The sequence below is a fragment of the Salvelinus namaycush genome, chromosome 40 (assembly GCF_016432855.1).
Source record: "Salvelinus namaycush isolate Seneca chromosome 40, SaNama_1.0, whole genome shotgun sequence".
NCBI classification, from domain to species: Eukaryota; Metazoa; Chordata; class Actinopteri; order Salmoniformes; family Salmonidae; genus Salvelinus; species Salvelinus namaycush.
The window spans coordinates 19652886-19660545 of NC_052346.1; the positions used below are offsets into that span (position 1 = coordinate 19652886).

The window sequence follows — 7660 nt, forward strand, 5'->3', positions numbered from 1 at the left end:
TGGTGTAGTGTGATAACATAATAACCTCTTGTTAATAATGGTGTAGTGTGTTATAATAACCTCTTGTTAATAATGGTGTCATGTGATATAATAACCTCTTGTTAATAATGGTGTAGTGTGTTATAATAACCTCTTGTTAATAATGGTGTAGTGTGATATAATAACCTCTTGTTAATAATGGTGTAGTGTGATAACATAATAACCTCTTGTTAATAATGGTGTAGTGTGTTATAATAACCTCTTGTTAATAATGGTGTAGTGTGATATAATAACCTCTTGTTAATAATGGTGTAGTGTGATAACCTAATAACCTCTTGTTAATAATGGTGTAGTGTGATATAATAACCTCTTGTTAATAATGGTGTAGTGTGTTATAATAACCTCTTGTTAATAATGGTGTAGTGTGATAACATAATAACCTCTTGTTAATAATGGTGTAGTGTGACATAATAACCTCTTGTTAATAATGGTGTAGTGTGTTATAATAACCTCTTGTTAATAATGGTGTAGTGTGATATAATAACCTCTTGTTAATAATGGTGTAGTGTGATATAATAACCTCTTGTTAATAATGGTGTAGTGTGATATAATAACCTCTTGTTAATAATGGTGTAGTGTGATATAATAACCTCTTGTTAATAATGGTGTAGTGTGATAACATAATAACCTCTTGTTAATAATGGTGTAGTGTGATATAATAACCTCTTGTTAATAATGGTGTAGTGTGATAACATAATAACCTCTTGTTAATAATGGTGTAGTGTGATATAATAACCTCTTGTTAATAATGGTGTAGTGTGATATAATAACCTCTTGTTAATAATGGTGTAGTGTGATAACATAATAACCACTTGTTAATAATGGTGTAGTGTGTTATAATAACCTCTTGTTAATAATGGTGTAGTGTGATAACATAATAACCTATTGTTAATAATGGTGTAGTGTGACATAATAACCTCTTGTTAATAATGGTGTAGTGTGTTATAATAACCTCTTGTTAATAATGGTGTAGTGTGTTATAATAACCTCTTGTTAATAATGGTGTAGTGTGATATAATAACCTCTTGTTAATAATGGTGTAGTGTGATAAAATAACCTCTTGTTAATAATGGTGTAGTGTGATAACATAATAACCTCTTGTTAATAATGGTGTAGTGTGATAAAATAACCTCTTGTTAATAATGGTGTAGTGTGATATAATAACCTCTTGGTAATAATGGTGTAGTGTGTTATAATAACCTCTTGTTAATAATGGTGTAGTGTGATAACCTAATAACCTCTTGTTAATAATGGTGTAGTGTGATATAATAACCTCTTGTTAATAATGGTGTAGTGTGATATAATAACCTCTTGTTAATAATGGTGTAGTGTGATATAATAACCTCTTGTTAATAATGGTGTAGTGTGTTATAATAACCTCTTGTTAATAATGGTGTAGTGTGATAACATAATAACCTCTTGTTAATAATGGTGTAGTGTGATAACATAATAACCTCTTGTTAATAATGGTGTAGTGTGATAACATAATAACCTCTTGTTAATAATGGTGTAGTGTGTTATAATAACCTCTTGTTAATAATGGTGTAGTGTGATATAATAACCTCTTGTTAATAATGGTGTAGTGTGTTATAATAACCTCTTGTTAATAATGGTGTAGTGTGATATAATAACCTCTTGTTAATAATGGTGTAGTGTGTTATAATAACCTCTTGTTAATAATGGTGTAGTGTGATATAATAACCTCTTGTTAATAATGGTGTAGTGTGATATAATAACCTCTTGTTAATAATGGTGTAGTGTGATATAATAACCTCTTGTTAATAATGGTGTAGTGTGATATAATAACCTCTTGTTAATAATGGTGTAGTGTGATAACATAATAACCTCTTGTTAATAATGGTGTAGTGTGATAACATAATAACCTCTTGTTAATAATGGTGTAGTGTGTTATAATAACCTCTTGTTAATAATGGTGTAGTGTGATATAATAACCTCTTGTTAATAATGGTGTAGTGTGATATAATAACCTCTTGTTAATAATGGTGTAGTGTGATAACATAATAACCTCTTGTTAATAATGGTGTAGTGTGTTATAATAACCTCTTGTTAATAATGGTGTAGTGTGTTATAATAACCTCTTGTTAATAATGGTGTAGTGTGTTATAATAACCTCTTGTTAATAATGGTGTAGTGTGTTATAATAACCTCTTGTTAATAATGGTGTAGTGTGATAACATAATAACCTCTTGTTAATAATGGTGTAGTGTGATATAATAACCTCTTGTTAATAATGGTGTAGTGTGATAACATAATAACCTCTTGTTAATAATGGTGTAGTGTGATATAATAACCTCTTGTTAATAATGGTGTAGTGTGATAACATAATAACCTCTTGTTAATAATGGTGTAGTGTGATAACATAATAACCTCTTGTTAATAATGGTGTAGTGTGTTATAATAACCTCTTGTTAATAATGGTGTAGTGTGATAACATAATAACCTCTTGTTAATAATGGTGTCATGTGTTATAATAACCTCTTGTTAATAATGGTGTAGTGTGATATAATAACCTCTTGTTAATAATGGTGTAGTGTGATATAATAACCTCTTGTTAATAATGGTGTAGTGTGATATAATAACCTCTTGTTAATAATGGTGTAGTGTGATATAATAACCTCTTGTTAATAATGGTGTAGTGTGATAACATAATAACCTCTTGTTAATAATGGTGTAGTGTGTTATAATAACCTCTTGTTAATAATGGTGTAGTGTGATAACATAATAACCTCTTGTTAATAATGGTGTAGTGTGTTATAATAACCTCTTGTAAATAATGGTGTAGTGTGATATAATAACCTCTTGTTAATAATGGTGTTATCCATCATGGTAAAGCCCTGAAGACATGTTAACCCACCTCACCCCACACTGTCTCCAGGTGTTATCCATCGTGGTAAAGCCCTGAAGACATGTTAACCCACCTCACCCCACACTGTCTCCAGGTGTTATCCATCACGGTAAAGCCCTGAAGACATGTTAACCCACCTCACCCCACACTGTCCCCAGGTGTTATCCATCATGGTAAAGCCCTGAAGACATGTTAACCCACCTCACCCCACACTGTACCCAGGTGTTATCCATCACGGTAAAGCCCTGAAGACATGTTAACCCACCTCACCCCACACTGTACCCAGGTGTTATCCATCATGGTAAAGCCCTGAAGACATGTTAACCCACCTCACCCCACACTGTCCCCAGGTGTTATCCATCTTGGTAAAGCCCTGAAGACATGTTAACCCACCTCACCCCACACTGTCTCCAGGTGTTATCCATCATGGTAAAGCCCTGAAGACATGTTAACCCACCTCACCCCACTGTCTCCAGGTGTTATCCATCATGGTAAAGCCCTGAAGACATGTAAACCCACCTCACCCCACTGTCTCCAGGTGTTATCCATCATGGTAAAGCCCTGAAGACATGTAAACCCACCTCACCCCACACTGTCTCCAGGTGTTATCCATCATGGTAAAGCCCTGAAGACATGTTAACCCACCTCACCCCACACTGTCTCCAGGTGTTATCCATCATAGTAAAGCCCTGATGGTAAAGCCCCATCATGTCTATAACCCTCACCTCTAACTCTTCCTCTCCTGCTGGCATCATTAGACCAAATGACAGACTAAAGTGTTAATCTGGAATAGGAGATTAACCAGGATTAATGACCTCCAGGAGCCCGATCCTAATCCCTCATATGTCCTTTGAGGTGTCATTGTTTGGTACTTACTTCCCAACAAACACACTACACCATTATTAACAAGAGGTTATTATAACACACTACACCATTATTAACAAGAGGTTATTATATCACACTACACCATTATTAACAAGAGGTTATTATATCACACTACACCATTATTAACAAGAGGTTATTATATCACACTACACCATTATTAACAAGAGGTTATTATATCACACTACACCATTATTAACAAGAGGTTATTATATCACACTACACATTTTACATTTTAGTCATTTAGCAGACGCTCTTATCCAGAGCGACTTACAGTAGAGTGCATACATTTTATTAAATTTTTACATACTGAGACAAGGATATCCCTACCGGCCAAACCCTCCCTAACCCGGACGACGCTATGCCAATTGTGCGTCGCCCCACGGACCTCCCGGCTGACTAACTACCTCTCTGAACACACAGAGATCCCTGTGAGCCCTGACTAACTACCTCTCTGAACACACAGAGATCCCTGTGAGCCCTGACTAACTACCTCCCTGAACACACAGAGATCCCTGTGAGCCCTGACTAACTAACTCTCTGAACACACAGAGATCCCTGTGAGCCCTGACTAACTACCTCCCTGAACACACAGAGATCCCTGTGAGCCCTGACTAACTACCTCCCTGAACAGATCCCTGTGAGCCCTGACTAACTACCTACCTCTCTGAACACACAGAGATCCCTGTGAGCCCTGAATAACTACCTCCCTGAACACACAAAGATCCCTGTGAGCCCTGACAAACTACCTCCCTGAACACACAGAGATCCCTGTGAGCCCTGACAAACTACCTCCCTGAACAGATCCCTGTGTTTCACATCAGTGTGTAGTTGTAACACAGCCTCCTGTTTCCCTGATCAAAGCCTGCTGCTCCAGGAAGCTGCTATAGCACAGCTCTTATTGTTTCACTGATGTTTTATAGCTGTTTATGTGGAATAGCAAAGTCTTCTGGGAAGTACACACACACACACACACACACACACACACACACACACACACAACAAAGTCCTCTGGGAGGTACACACACACACACACACACACACACACACACAACAAAGTCCTCTGGGAGGTACACACACACACACAACAAAGTCCTCTGGGAGGTACACACACACACACACACACACACACACACACACACACACACACACACACACACACACACACACACACACACACACACACACACACACACACACACACACACACACACACACACACACACACACACACACACACACACACACACACACAACAAAGTCCTCCGGGAGGTATGGGTCTGACTGGGAGCCTTGTGACGGGGAAGGCAGGTGTGTGTGTGTGTGTGTGTGTGTGTGTGTGTGTGTGTGTGTGTGTGTGTGTGTGTGTGTGTGTGTGTGTGTGTGTGTGTGTGTGTGTGTGTGTGTGTCTGCCACAGCCTTCTGATGCTGGTGTTTTATAGGAGAAACGTGGAAGCCATTAGGGAGAGGTATTTCTTAACAACATTCATTACCGGTAGAGAGGCGGCAACGTTTCTGTCTTACACACTCAGATGCAGATTCAATGAGACAGTCCAACCCAGAGTCTGACTGGGACCAGGAATCAGCCCAGATATTTCTAACACACAGGTCCTAGTCATTCTGCACAAAAAAATACAATTTAGACAGGCCCACAACTGCCCGATGGCCAGTCCGTGCCTGGCCCGATTCCTACCAACTTCAGTTGTCATGTCTGGTGTTGATCTGTTTCTGGGGTGTCTTTATCACAATGTCTTGAAGGTTTTGGATCCCAAATGAAGACACGAACGCTGACCTGTGGATTACAAGTGTTCCTGGTGTCTCCTTTAAAGAACAAGAGGGTTGAGGGGTCAACTGGGACTGTTCCCACCATTGTTCCACCATTGTTAACCCCTCTTTATTTGTTCTCCTCTTCTCTCCATCTCTCTCTCTCTGGAGAGGGGTGTCATGGTTGGCTTGACTCTAATGGAGGAGCTCTCCTGTTCACCTCAATCTAAGTCTTTCATTCTCCTCTGTCTCTCTCTCTCTGTGTCTCTGTGTCTCTCTCTCTGTGTCTCTCTCTCTGTCTCTCTGTCTCTCTCTCTGTGTCTCTGTCTCTCTCTCTGTGTCTCTGTCTCTCTCTCTGTGTCTCTGTGTCTCTCTCTCTGTGTCTCTGTCTCTCTCTCTGTGTCTCTCTCTCTGTCTCTCTGTCTCTCTCTCTGTGTCTCTGTCTCTCTCTCTGTGTCTCTGTCTCTCTCTCTGTGTCTCTGTGTCTCTCTCTCTGTGTCTCTGTCTCTCTCTCTGTGTCTCTGTCTCTGTGTCTCTCTCTCTCTGTGTCTCTGTCTCTCTCTCTGTGTCTCTGTCTCTCTCTCTGTGTCTCTGTGTCTCTCTCTCTGTGTCTCTGTCTCTCTCTCTGTGTCTCTGTCTCTGTGTCTCTCTCTCTCTGTGTCTCTGTCTCTCTCTCTGTGTCTCTGTCTCTCTCTCTGTGTCTCTGTGTCTCTCTCTCTGTGTCTCTGTCTCTCTCTCTGTGTCTCTGTCTCTCTCTCTGTGTCTCTGTCTCTGTGTCTCTCTCTCTCTGTGTCTCTGTCTCTCTCTCTGTGTCTCTGTCTCTCTCTCTGTGTCTCTGTGTCTCTCTCTCTGTGTCTCTGTCTCTCTCTCTGTGTCTCTGTCTCTGTGTCTGTCTCTCTCTGTGTCTCTGTCTCTCTCTCTGTGTCTCTGTCTCTCTCTCTGTGTCTCTCTCTCTGTGTCTGTCTCTCTCTGTGTCTCTGTCTCTCTCTCTGTGTCTCTGTCTCTCTCTCTGTGTCTCTGTGTCTCTCTCTCTGTGTCTCTGTCTCTCGCTCTCTGTCTTGTTTTACTGAAGGGTTTATTGACTGACAATAAGCATTAGTCAACCTCCAACACACCCCTCCTTCTCCAAATTCTTGCTGAGCAAATCACACACACACACACACCTCTGAGAAATACTGAAGCAGAGCATGAAACATGTCTCTCTCTGACACACACCATCTTAGCAAGTTAGATAAACTCAACATGGAATTTTATTTGATTTATGTGCTTTCTTGATAATATTTTTTAGGAACCTTTGCGATGTAATTAAATCCCAGGTCGGATCAGAGGTACCCAGCAGCACATATTGAAAGGTATTTAACTCCACCGATCCGGAATATATGAGGCCCCATGGTAACAGGATTATCTATGGTAACAGGAGTATTTATGGTAACAGGAGTATCTGAGGCCACATGGTAACAGGAGTATCTGAGGCCCCATGGTAACAGGAGTACCTAACAGGAGTATCTGACGCCCCATGGTAACAGGAGTATCTATGGTAACAGGAGTATCTGAGGCCCTATGGTAACAGGAGTACCTGGCGCCCCATGGTAACAGGAGTATCTGAGGCCCCATGGTAACAGGAGTATCTGAGGCCCCATGGTAACAGGAGTATCTGACGCCCCATGGTAACAGGAGTATCTATGGTAACAGGAGTATCTGAGGCCCTATGGTAACAGGAGTATCTGAGGACCTATGGTAACAGGAGGATCTGAGGCCCCATGGTAACAGGAGTATCTATGGTAACAGGAGTATCCGGGGCCCTATGGTAACATGAGTATCTGACACCCCATGGTAACAGGAGTATCTGACGCCCCATGGTAACAGGAGTACCTGACGCCTCATGGTAACAGGAGTATCTGACGCCCCATGGTAACAGGAGTATCTTAGGCCCTATGGTAACAGGAGTATCGATGGTAACCGGAGTATCTATGGTAACAGGCAGTCCGGAGTATCTATAGTAACAGGAGTATCTATGGTAACAGGCAGTCCAGCGTATCTATGGTAACAGGAGTATCTATGGTAACAGGCAGTCCAAAGTATCTATGGTAACAGGAGTATCTATGGTAA

The 7660-nt window shown here is 40.5% G+C and overlaps 1 protein-coding gene across 1 annotated transcript in view; it reads left to right on the forward strand.

The window, feature by feature from the left end:
* The window catches only part of LOC120033137 (transmembrane 9 superfamily member 2-like), a 35415-nt gene extending 30271 nt beyond the window's left edge, over nt 1–5144 (forward strand). Inside the window, exon 19 of the transcript XR_005473933.1 lies at nt 5099–5144. The gene's annotated coding sequence lies outside the window, so the exon portion shown is untranslated. The remainder of the gene's footprint in view (nt 1–5098) is intronic.
* Nucleotides 5145–7660: the final 2516 nt, after the last annotated feature.